This window comes from Oncorhynchus nerka, unplaced genomic scaffold (assembly GCF_034236695.1).
Source record: "Oncorhynchus nerka isolate Pitt River unplaced genomic scaffold, Oner_Uvic_2.0 unplaced_scaffold_909, whole genome shotgun sequence".
Taxonomy (NCBI): Eukaryota; Metazoa; Chordata; class Actinopteri; order Salmoniformes; family Salmonidae; genus Oncorhynchus; species Oncorhynchus nerka.
In genome coordinates, this window is record NW_027040391.1 from 32,230 (window position 1) to 44,675 (window position 12,446).

Here is a 12,446-nt window from a genome sequence, read left to right on the forward strand (position 1 = left end):
GAGACCAATGTACAATCACTATGTACATAGGGCAGATATAATTCTACATGAGTTAGTTTTCATAAACTACACGAGTTATGGTAAATTTTCATTATGCCTAAATCGTTGTTACTTCAAATAATGATATTATTGAATTGTTTTTGGTTTTTGTAAACGAGCGGATATGACGTTCAGTCTGGTGAACACGCTTTGCAGATGTAAACTTGTGGCGTTCATGTGCCAATCGGAACTAGGAAACTCAGAAATGTCCGACTTGCTGACTGGTTGAAAGCGGCACGTGTACATAAGTACAACCAATACGTGCATATTCGGAAATTTCAGTGTTTCCTAGTTACGACTATCACGTGAACGCGGCAACGGGAGCAGAAACACACATGTGTTGTAGCGGTTCTTATTATACCTCCGCGGTCGTAGCTGGACAAACATTTATACAAACGAATTGAATCCACATAACATTGAAGAAGAGGCGCCACCTACATCATGAATGATTTTGGGAAGCTACCCTCCGCCGAACTTTGTCTCTCCTCCTCCGGGTTCGATGGTGAGTCCGCCAACGTTCCTTCCACCTCCGAGCAACTTCCAGCCCGGTATGTGGAACTGGTACGAGCCACCGTCCGAGCCGTGGAGATACAACGGCCAGGGAGAACACTGGAACTGCGGCCCCGGGACCAGGTCGACCCAGAGGCTCATATGGTGAGTATTATACTAACTAGGAGAGTTATGGTTCTAGCAGCGGCCTGGTAAAGAGGCTTCTTTGCACGGTCCCTAGGTTGACACGTGCCTGGCTGAGAGCCCCTGGTGGACTACTATGACCTATACCAATCAGGTCTGTTGAAGTAAACCCTCATGACGCCAGTTAGTGGAGTAGGTCAGTAGGGCTGACCAAGCTTGGCACCCTGTAATTTATTTATTTATTTTTATTTCACCTTTATTTAACCAGGTAGGCTAGTTGAGAACAAGTTCTCATTTGCAACTGCGACCTGGCCAAGATAAAGCATAGCAGTGTGAACAGACAACACAGAGTTACACATGGAGTAAACAATTAACAAGTCAATAACACAGTAGAAAAAAAGGGGAGTCTATATACATTGTGTGCAAAAGGCATGAGGAGGTAGGCGAATAATACAATTTTGCAGATTAACACTGGAGTGATAAATGATCAGATGGTCATGTACAGGTAGAGATATTGGTGTGCAAAAGAGCAGAAAAGTAAATAAATAAAAACAAAGCTTTAAAGCTTTAGGGATGATCAGTGAGATACACCTACTGGAGCGCGTGCTACGGATGGGTGTTGCCATCGTGACCAGTGAACTGAGATAAGGCGGAGCTTTACCTAGTAATGTACATATCATTTGGGCAGAGGAGATACTGGTTCACTTCTGGGTTGAACCAGTATCTGGGCAGAGGAGATGCTGGTTCACGTCTAGGTTGAACCAGTATCTGGGCAGAGGAGATGCTGGTTCACTTCTGGGTTGAACCAGTATCTGGGCAGAGGAGATGCTGGTTCACGTCTGGGTTGAACCAGTATCTGGGCAGAGGAGATGCTGGTTCACGTCTGGGTTGAACCAGTATCTGGGCAGAGGAGATGCTGGTTCACGTCTGGGTTGAACCAGTATCTGGGCAGAGGAGATGCTGGTTCACGTCTGGGTTGAACCAGTATCTGGGCAGAGGAGATGCTGGTTCACGTCTGGGTTGAACCAGTATCTGGGCAGAGGAGATCCTGCATCATTATTAACAGAACAGAAGTGTCAGATTGGTGATGACTGAACTGCACCCAGCAGAAGGTCGGCAAGTCATAATATTGTTGTTTTGACCTTTGACCCACAGGCCAGAACTTCCATCGTGGACACGGAGGCGGAAGGCAGGACTATGGTCGTCCCAACAACCGTGGGAAAAAGGTAGTAAATCCACCATCAAACCAAAAGCCAGGTCTCTGATATATATTTTTTATTTTATTGCACCTTTATTTAAAACCAGCTAGGCCAGTTGAGAACAAGTTCTCATTTGCAATTAAGACCTGGCCAAGATAACGCAAAGCAGTGTGACACAAACAACAACAGAGAGTTACACATGGAGTAAAACAATAAACAAGCCATTAACACTGGTAACTGCAAAAATAATGATAACACTGGAGTAAATGAGGGATACAAAGTACACCGAGTGCATAAGACATGAAGAACTCTTCTCTAATATTGAGTTGCAACCCCCCTCAGAACAGCCTCAGTTGGTCAAAAGCATTCCACAGGGATGCTGACCCATGTTGACTCCAATGCTACCCATAGATGTCAAGTTGGGTGGTGGACCAGTTCTTTAAATACACAGGAAACGGTTGAGTGTGAAAAACCCGGCAGCGTTGCAGTTCTTGACACCAACCTGTGCGCCTGGCACTGACTGTTTTGTCTTGCCCCCGTTCACCCTCTGAAAAGCACACATACACAATCCATGTCTCAAGGCTTAAAAATCCTCCTTTAACCTAGTCTCCTCCCCTTCATCTTTAACCTAGTCTCCTCCCCTTCATCTTTAACCTAGTCTCCTCCCCTTCATCTTTAACCTAGTCTCCTCCCCTTCATCTTTAACCCGTCTCCTCCCCTTCATCTTTAACCTGGTCTCCTCCCCTTCATCTTTAACCTGGTCTCCACCCCTTCATCTTTAACCTGGTCTCCTCCCCTTCATCTTTAACCTAGTCTCCCCTTCATCTTTAACCTAGTCTCCTCCCCTTCATCTTTAACCTGGTCTCCCCCCCTTCATCTTTAACCTGGTCTCCTCCCCTTCATCTTTAACCTGGTCTCCTCCCCTTCATCTTTAACCTGGTCTCCTCCCCTTCATCTTTAACCTGGTCTCCTCCCCTTCATCTTTAACCTGGTCTCCACCCCTTCATCTTTAACCTGGTCTCCTCCCCTTCATCTTTAACCTGGTCTCCTCCCCTTCATCTTTAACCCATCTCCTCCCCTTCATCTTTAACCCGTCTTCTCCCCTTCATCTTTAACCCTTCATCTTTAACCCATCTCCTCCCCTTCATCTTTAACCCTTCATCTTTAACCCATCTCCTCCCCTTCATCTTTAACCTGACTCCTTTCATCTTTAACCCATGACTCCTCCCCTTCATCTTTAACCAGGTCTTCATCTTTAACCCATCTCCTCCCCTTCATCTTTAACCCGGTCTCCTCCCCTTCATCTTTAACCCGACTCCTCCTTCATCTTTAACCCGGTCTCCTCCCCTTCATCTTTAACCCGGTCTCCTCCCCTTCATCTTTAACCCGGTCTCCTCCCCTTCATCTTTAACCCGGTCTCCTCCTTCATCTTTAACCCGGTCTCCTTCATCTTTAACCCGGTCTCCTCCTTCATCTTTAACCCGGTCTCCTCCCCTTCATCTTTAACCCGGTCTCCTCCCCTTCATCTTTAACCCGGTCTCCCTTCATCTTTAACCCGGTCTCCTCCCCTTCATCTTTAACCCGGTCTCCTCCCCTTCATCTTTAACCCGGTCTCCTCCCCTTCATCTTTAACCCGGTCTCCTCCCCTTCATCTTTAACCCGGTCTCCTCCCCTTCATCTTTAACCCGGTCTCCTCCTTCATCTTTAACCCGGTCTCCTCCCCTTCATCTTTAACCCGGTCTCCTCCCCTTCATCTTTAACCCGGTCTCCTCCCCTTCATCTTTAACCCGGTCTCCTCCCCTTCATCTTTAACCCGGCTCCTCCCCTTCATCTTTAACCCGGTCTCCTCCTTCATCTTTAACCCGGTCTCCTCCCTTCATCTTTAACCCGGTCTCCTCCCCTTCATCTTTAACCCGGTCTTTATCTTTAACCCGGTCTCCTCCCCTTCATCTTTAACCCGGTCTCCTCCCTTCATCTTTAACCCGGTCTCCTCCCCTTCATCTTTAACCCGGTCTCCTCCCCTTCATCTTTAACCCGGTCTCCCCCCTTCATCTTTAACCCGGTCTCCTCCTTCATCTTTAACCCGGTCTCCTCCCCTTCATCTTTAACCCGGGTTCCTCCCTTCATCTTTAACCCGTCTCCTCCCTTCATCTTTAACCCGTCTCCTCCCTTCATCTTTAACCCGTCTCCTCCCTTCATCTTTAACCCGGTCTCCCCCCTTCATCTTTAACCCGGTCTCCCCTTCATCTTTAATCTTTCTTTAACCCGGTCTCCCCTTCATCTTTAACCCGGTCTCCTCCCCTTCATCTTTAACCCGGTCTCCTCCCCTTCATCTTTAACCCGGTCTCCTCCCCTTCATCTTTAACCCGGTCTCCTCCCCTTCACCTTTAACCCGGTCTCCTCCTTCACCTTTAACCCGGTCTCCTCCTTCCCCCGGTCTTCACTTTAACCCGGTCTCCTCCCTTCATCTTTAACCCGGTCTCCTCCCCTTCATCTTTAACCCGGTCTCCTCCCCTTCACCTTTAACCCGGTCTCCTCCCCTTCACCTTTAACCCGGTCTCCTCCCCTTCATCTTTAACCCGGTCTCCTCCCCTTCATCTTTAACCTGGTCTCCTCCCCTTCATGGATGGTGGTACACAGACAGACTGTGGCCCCTCATGATGATTTGTGTTTTTGTGTCCCCCATCAGTTGGCCATCCCCGTCTTAGACAGTGTAACACTCCCAATAGGGTGACTGACTGATTGGACTGTAATGGCTTCACATGTTTTTTATTTTCTTTCCAGCAGAAAAATAAAAAAGAACCAGAGTTTTCACATTTCTGTGACCCGTGTGACCGAGGCTTCAAAAACCAAGACAAGTATGACCAACATGTCTCTGAACATGTCAAGGTAACTGATTCTCATGATCAAATTATTCTGATTTGACACGAGGTGATGAACCGAATGTAATGACATCAGGGTTCCAAGCTTCAAATCAAATTGTATTAGTCACATGAGCCTAATACAACAGTACTTTACAATACCTTACAGTGAAATGCTTACTTAAGAGCCCCTAACCAACAATGCAGTTTAAAAAAAAATATATACAAATAAGAAATATAAGTAACAAGTAATTAAAGAGCAGCAGTAAAATAACAATAGTGAGACTATATACAGGGGGGTACCGGGACAGTCAATGTGTGGGGGCACCGGGACAGTCAATGTGTGGGGGCACCGGGACAGTCAATGTGTGGGGGCACCGGGACAGTCAATGTGTGGGGGTACTGGGACAGTCAATGTGGGGGGTACACAGTCAATGTGGGGGGCACCGGGGGGGCACAGTCAATGTGTGGGGGCACCGGGACAGTCAATGTGGGGGGCACCGGGACAGTCAATGTGTGGGGGCACCGGGACAGTCAATGTGGGGGCACACCGGGACAGTCAATGTGTGGGGGCACACAGTCAATGTGCGGGGGCACCGGGACAGTCAATGTGCGGGGGCACCGGGACAGTCAATGTGCGGGGCACCGGGACAGTCAATGTGCGGGGGCACCGGGACAGTCAATGTGCGGGGGCACCGGGACAGTCAATGTGCGGGGGCACCGGTTAGTTGAGGTAATATGTAGGTAGAGTTATTAAAGTGACTATGCATAGATGATAACAGAGTAGCAGTTGTATAAGGGAGAGGGGGGGGAGGGGGGTAATGCAAATAGTCTGGGTAGCCATTTGATTAGGTGTTCAGGAGTCTTATGGCTTGGGGGTAGAAGCAGTTTAGAAACCTCTTGGACCTAGACTTGGTGCTCTGGTACCGCTGGCCGTGCGGAATCAGAGAGAACAGGCTATGATTAGGGTGGCTGGAGTCTGACAATTGTTAGGGCCTTCCTCTGACACCGCCTGGTATAGAGGTCCTGGATGGCAGGGAGCTTGGCCTCGGTGATGTACTGAGCCGTACTCCCAACCCTCTGTAGTGCGTTGCGGTCGGAGGCCGAGCAGTTGCCATACCAGGCAGTGATTCAGCCAGTCAGGATGCTCTTGATGGTGCAGCTGAAGAACCTTTTGAGGATCTGAGGACCAATGCCAAATCCTTTTTCTCCTGATGGGGAATAGGTTTTGTCGTGCCCTCTTCATGACTGTCTTGGTGTGCTTGGACCATGTTATTTTTTTGGTGATGTGGACATCAAGGAACTTGAAGTTCTCAACCTGTTCCACTGCAGCCCCATTGATGAGAATGGGGGTGTGCTCGGTCCTCTTTTTTCCTGTAGTCCACAATAATCTCAGTTGTCTTGATCATGTTGAGAGAGACTTTGTTGTCCTGGCTCCACACGGCCAGGTCTCTGACCTCCCTATAGGCTGTCTCGTCGGGGATCAGTCCTCCCACTGTTGTGTCATCTGCAAATGTAATGATGGTGTTGGAGTCGTGTCTGGCTGTGCAGTCATGAGTGAACAGGGAGTACAGGAGGGGACTGAGCACGCACCCCTAGGGTCCCCTGTGTTGAGGGTCAGCGTGGCAGATATGTTGTTACCTACCCTGACCATCTGGGGGCGGCCCGTCAGGAAGTCCAGGATCCAGTTGCAGAGGGAGGTGTTTAGTCCCAGGGTCCTTAGCTTATTGATGAGCTTTGAGAGCACTATGGTGTTGAATGCTGAGCTGTAGTCAATGAATAGCATTCTCACATAGGTGTTCCTCTAGTCCAGGTGGGAAAGGGTAGCGTGGAGTGCAAAAGAGATTGCATAATTTGTGGATCTGTTGGGGTGGTATGCAAATTGGAGTGGGTCTAGGGTTTCTGGGATAATGGTGTTGATGTGATCCATTACCAGCCTTTCAAAGCATTTCATGGCTACAGACGTGACTGCTACGGGTCGGTAGTCATTTAGGAGGTTACCTTAGTGTTCTTGGGCACAGGGTCTATGGTGGTCTGCTTGAAACATGTTGGTATTACAGACTCTGACAGGGAGAGCTTGAAAATGTCTGTGAAGACACTTGCCAGTTGGCCAGCACATGCTCGCAGCACACATCCTGGTAATCCGTCTGGCCCTGCGGCCTTGTGAATGTTGACCTGTTTTAAGGTCTTCCTCACATCGGCTGCGGAGAGCGTGATCAGTCTTCCAGAACAGCTGGTGTTCTCATGCATGTCTCGGTCTTATTTGCCTCGAAGCGAGCATAGAACTAGTTCTGCTCATGTCACTGGGCAGGTCTCGGGCTGTGCTACCCTTTTGTAGTCTGTAATGGTTTGCAAGCTCTGCCACATCTGACGAGTGTCAGAGCCAGTGTAGTATGATTTGGTCTTAGTCCTGTATTGAAGATTTGCCTGTTTTGATGGTTCGTCAGAGGGCATAGCGGAATTTCTTATAAGCTTCCGAGTTAGAGTCCTGCTCCTTGAAAGTGTTAGCTCTAGACTTTAGCTCAGTGCGGATGTTGCCTGTAATCCATGGCTTCTGGTTGGGGTATGTACGTACGGTCACTGTGGGGACATCGACATCAATGCACTTGTTGATGAAGCCAATGACTGATGTGGTGTACTCCTCAATGCCATCGGAGGAATCCCGGAACATATTCCAGTCTGGTAGCAAAACAGTCCTGCAGCCTAGCATCTGCGTCATCTGACCACTTTATTTTATTGATCTAGTTACTGGTGCTTACTGTTTTAATTTTAGCAAGAATCAGGAGAATAGAATTATGGTCAGATTTGCCAAATGGAGGGTGAGGGAGAGCTGTATGTGTCTCTGTGTGGAGTACAGGCGGTCCAGAGTTTTTAATGTGTATTTATTTATTCCAGACGCCCCGTTCCCTGCCGGTGCATCGTATAACCAGCCCCTGTCCTGCCGGTGCATCGTATAACCAGCCTCTATCCTGCCGGTGCATCGTATGACCAGCCTCTATCCTGCCGGTGCATCGTATAACCAGCCTCTATCCTGCCGGTGCATCGTATAACCAGCCTCTGTTCTATCCTGCCGGTGCAGCGTATAACCAGCCTCTGTTCTATCCTGCCGGTGCATCGTATAACCAGCCTCTATCCTGCCGGTGCATCGTATAACCAGCCTCTATCCTGCCGGTGCATCGTATAACCAGCCTCTATCCTGCCGGTGCATCGTATAACCAGCCTCTGTTCTGTCCTGCCGGTGCATCATATAACCAGCCTCTGTTCTATCCTGCCGGTGCAGCGTATAACCAGCCTCTGTTCTATCCTGCCGGTGCATCGTATAACCAGCCTCTGTTCTGTCCTGCCGGTGCAGCGTATAACCAGCCTCTGTCCTATCCTGCCGGTGCAGCGTATAACCAGCCTCTGTCCTATCCTGCCGGTGCATCGTATAACCAGCCTCTGTCCTGTCCTGCCGGTGCAGCGTATAACCAGCCTCTGTCCTATCCTGCCGGTGCAGCGTATAACCAGCCTCTGTCCTGCCGGTGCAGCGTATAACCAGCCTCTGTTCTATCCTGCCGATGCATCGTATAACCAGCCTCTGTCCTGCCGGTGCAGCGTATAACCAGCCTCTGTTCTATCCTGCCGGTGCAGCGTATAACCAGCCTCTGTTCTATCCTGCCGGTGCATCGTATAACCAGCCTCTGTTCTATCCTGCCGGTGCATCGTATAACCAGCCTCTGTTCTATCCTGCCGGTGCAGCGTATAACCAGCCTCTGTTCTATCCTGCCGGTGCAGCGTATAACCAGCCTCTGTTCTATCCTGCCGGTGCATCGTATAACCAGCCTCTGTTCTATCCTGCCGGTGCAGCGTATAACCAGCCTCTGTTCTATCCTGCCGGTGCAGCGTATAACCAGCCTCTGTCCTATCCTGCCGGTGCATCGTATAACCAGCCTCTGTTCTGTCCTGCCGGTGCATCGTATAACCAGCCTCTGTTCTATCCTGCCGGTGCATCGTATAACCAGCCTCTGTTCTGTCCTGCCGGTGCATCGTATAACCAGCCTCTGTTCTATCCTGCCGGTGCATCGTATAACCAGCCTCTGTTCTGTCCTGCCGGTGCAGCGTATAACCAGCCTCTGTTCTATCCTGCCGGTGCAGCGTATAACCAGCCTCTGTTCTGTCCTGCCGGTGCAGCATATAACCAGCCTCTATCCTGCCGGTGCAGCGTATAACCAGCCTCTGTTCTATCCTGCCGGTGCAGCGTATAACCAGCCTCTGTTCTGTCCTGCCGGTGCAGCTTATAACCAGCCTCTGTTCTATCCTGCCGGTGCATCGTATAACCAGCCTCTGTTCTGTCCTGCCGGTGCAGCTTATAACCAGCCTCTGTTCTATCCTGCCGGTGCATCGTATAACCAGCCTCTGTTCTGTCCTGCCGGTGCATCGTATAACCAGCCTCTGTTCTGTCCTGCCGGTGCAGCTTATAACCAGCCTCTGTTCTGTCCTGCCGGTGCATCGTATAACCAGCCTCTGTTCTATCCTGTCGGTGCAGCGTATAACCAGCCTCTGTTCTATCCTGCCGGTGCAGCGTATAACCAGCCTCTGTTCTGTCCTGCCGGTGCATCGTATAACCAGCCTCTGTTCTGTCCTGCCGGTGCATCGTATAACCAGCCTCTGTTCTATCCTGCCGGTGCATCGTATAACCAGCCTCTGTTCTATCCTGCCGGTGCAGCGTATAACCAGCCTCTGTCCTGCCGGTGCATCGTATAACCAGCCTCTGTTCTATCCTGCCGGTGCAGCGTATAACCAGCCTCTGTCCTGCCGGTGCATCGTATAACCAGCCTCTGTTCTATCCTGCCGGTGCAGCGTATAACCAGCCTCTGTTCTATCCTGCCGGTGCAGCGTATAACCAGCCTCTGTTCTATCCTGCCGGTGCATCGTATAACCAGCCTCTGTCCTGCCGGTGCAGCGTATAACCAGCCTCTGTTCTATCCTGCCGGTGCATCGTATAACCAGCCTCTGTTCTATCCTGCCAGTGCAGCGTATAACCAGCCTCTGTTCTATCCTGCCGGTGCATCGTATAACCAGCCTCTGTCCTGCCGGTGCAGCGTATAACCAGCCTCTGTTCTATCCTGCCGGTGCATCGTATAACCAGCCTCTGTTCTATCCTGCCGGTGCAGCGTATAACCAGCCTCTGTTCTATCCTGCCGGTGCAGCGTATAACCAGCCTCTGTTCTATCCTGCCGGTGCAGCTTATAACCAGCCTCTGTTCTATCCTGCCGGTGCAGCGTATAACCAGCCTCTGTTCTATCCTGCCGGTGCATCGTATAACCAGCCTCTGTCCTGCCGGTGCATCGTATAACCAGCCTCTGTTCTATCCTGCCGGTGCATCGTATAACCAGCCTCTATCCTGCCGGTGTTAACTCTGTTCTATCCTGCCGGTGCGGCGTATAACCAGCCTCTATCCTGCCGGTGCATCGTATAACCAGCCTCTGTCCTGCCGGTGCAGCGTATAACCAGCCTCTGTTCTGTCCTGCCGGTGCATCGTATAACCAGCCTCTATCCTGCCGGTGCAGCGTATAACCAGCCTCTGTTCTATCCTGCCGGTGCATCGTATAACCAGCCTCTATCCTGCCGGTGCATCGTATAACCAGCCTCTGTTCTGTCCTGCCGGTGCAGCGTATAACCAGCCTCTGTTCTGTCCTGCCGGTGCAGCGTATAACCAGCCTCTATCCTGCCGGTGCAGCGTATAACCAGCCTCTGTTCTATCCTGCCGGTGCATCGTATAACCAGCCTCTATCCTGCCGGTGCATCGTATAACCAGCCTCTGTTCTGTCCTGCCGGTGCAGCGTATAACCAGCCTCTGTTCTGCGCTGCCGGTGCAGCGTATAACCAGCCTCTGTTCTATCCTGCCGGTGCAGCGTATAACCAGCCTCTATCCTGCCGGTGCATCGTATAACCAGCCTCTGTTCTATCCTGCCGGTGCAGCGTATAACCAGCCTCTGTTCTATCCTGCCGGTGCATCGTATAACCAGCCTCTGTTCTGTGCTGCCGGTGCAGCGTATAACCAGCCTCTGTTCTATCCTGCCGGTGCAGCGTATAACCAGCCTCTGTTCTATCCTGCCGGTGCAGCGTATAACCAGCCTCTATCCTGCCGGTGCAGCGTATAACCAGCCTCTATCCTGCCGGTGCAGCGTATAACCAGCCTCTGTTCTATCCTGCCGGTGCAGCGTATAACCAGCCTCTGTCCTGCCGTTGCAGCGTATAACCAGCCTCTGTCTCTATCCTGCCGGTGCATCGTATAACCAGCCTCTGTTCTGCCCTCTGCCGGTGCAGCGTATAACCAGCCTCTGTCTGCCGGTGCAGCGTATAACCAGCCTCTGTCCTGCCCTATAACCAGCCTCTGTCCTGCCGGTGCAGCGTATAACCAGCCTCTGTTCTATCCTGCCGTGCAGCGTATAACCAGCCTCTGTCCCTGCCGGTGCAGCGTATAACCAGCCTCTGTCCTGCCGGTGCAGCGTATAACTGCTTCTGTCCTGTGCAGCGTATAACCAGCCTCTGTCCTGCCGGTGCAGCGATAACCAGCCTCTATCCCCTGCCGGTGCAGCGTATAACCAGCCTCTGTCCTGCCGGGCAGCGTATAACCAGCCTCTGTTCTATCCTGCCGGTGCAGCGTATAACCAGCCTCTGTTCTATCCTGCCGGTGCAGCGTATAACCAGCCTCTGTTCTATCCTGCCTCTGTCGGTGCAGCGTATAACCAGCCTCTGTTCTATCCTGCCGGTGCAGCGTATAACCAGCCTCTCTGTTCAGCGTATAACCAGCCTGCCTGGGTGCAGCGTATAACCAGCCTCTATCCTGCCGGGTGCAGCGTATAACCAGCCTCTCTGTTCTATCCTGCCGGTGCAGCGTATAACCAGCCTCTGTTCTATCCTGCCGGTGCAGCGTATAACCAGCCTCTGTCCTCTATCCAGCCTGTCCTGCCGGTGCAGCGTATAACCAGCCTCTGGGTGCAGCGTATAACCAGCTCTGTCCGGTGCAGCGTATAACCAGCCTCTGTCCTGCCGGTGCAGCGTCCTGCCGGTGTGCAGCGTATAACCAGCCTCTGTTCTAGCGTCCAGCCTCTCTTATCTGCCGGTGCAGCGTATAACCAGCCTCTGTCCTGCCGGTGCAGCGTATAACCAGCCTCTGTCCTGCCGGTGCAGCGTATAACCAGCCCTGCTGTCCTGCCGGTGCAGCGATATAACCAGCCTCTCTGCCGGTCAGCGTATAACCAGCCTCTGTCCGCCGGTGCAGCGTATAACCAGCCTTCTGTCCTGCCGGTGCAGCGTATAACCAGCCTCTGTCCTGCCGGTGCAGCGATAACCAGCCTCTGTCCTGCCGGGGTGCAGCGTCCAGCCTCTGCCTGGGCCGGTGGTGCCCTCTAGCCGGTGCATAAACCAGCCTCTGTTCTATCCTGTCCGGTGCAGCGTATAACCAGCCTCTGTCCTGCCGGTGCAGCGTATAACCAGCCTCTGTCCTGCCGGTGCAGCTTATAACCAGCCTCTGTCCTGCCGGTGCAGCGATAACCAGCCTCTGTCCTGCCGGTGCAGCGTATAACCAGCCTCTCTGTCCTGCCGGTGCAGCGTATAACCAGCCCTGTCCTGCCGGTGCAGCGATAACCAGCCTCTGTTCTGTCCTGCCTGGGTGCAGCGTATAACCAGCCTCTGTTCTGTCCTGCCGGTGCAGCGTATAACCAGCCTC

The 12,446-nt window shown here is 51.7% G+C and overlaps 1 pseudogene; it reads right to left on the minus strand.

The window, feature by feature from the left end:
• Positions 1-11,813: 11,813 nt before the first annotated feature.
• LOC135570726 (nucleolar protein 58-like) overlaps positions 11,814-12,446 on the minus strand; it is a 10,342-nt pseudogene continuing 9,709 nt past the window's right edge.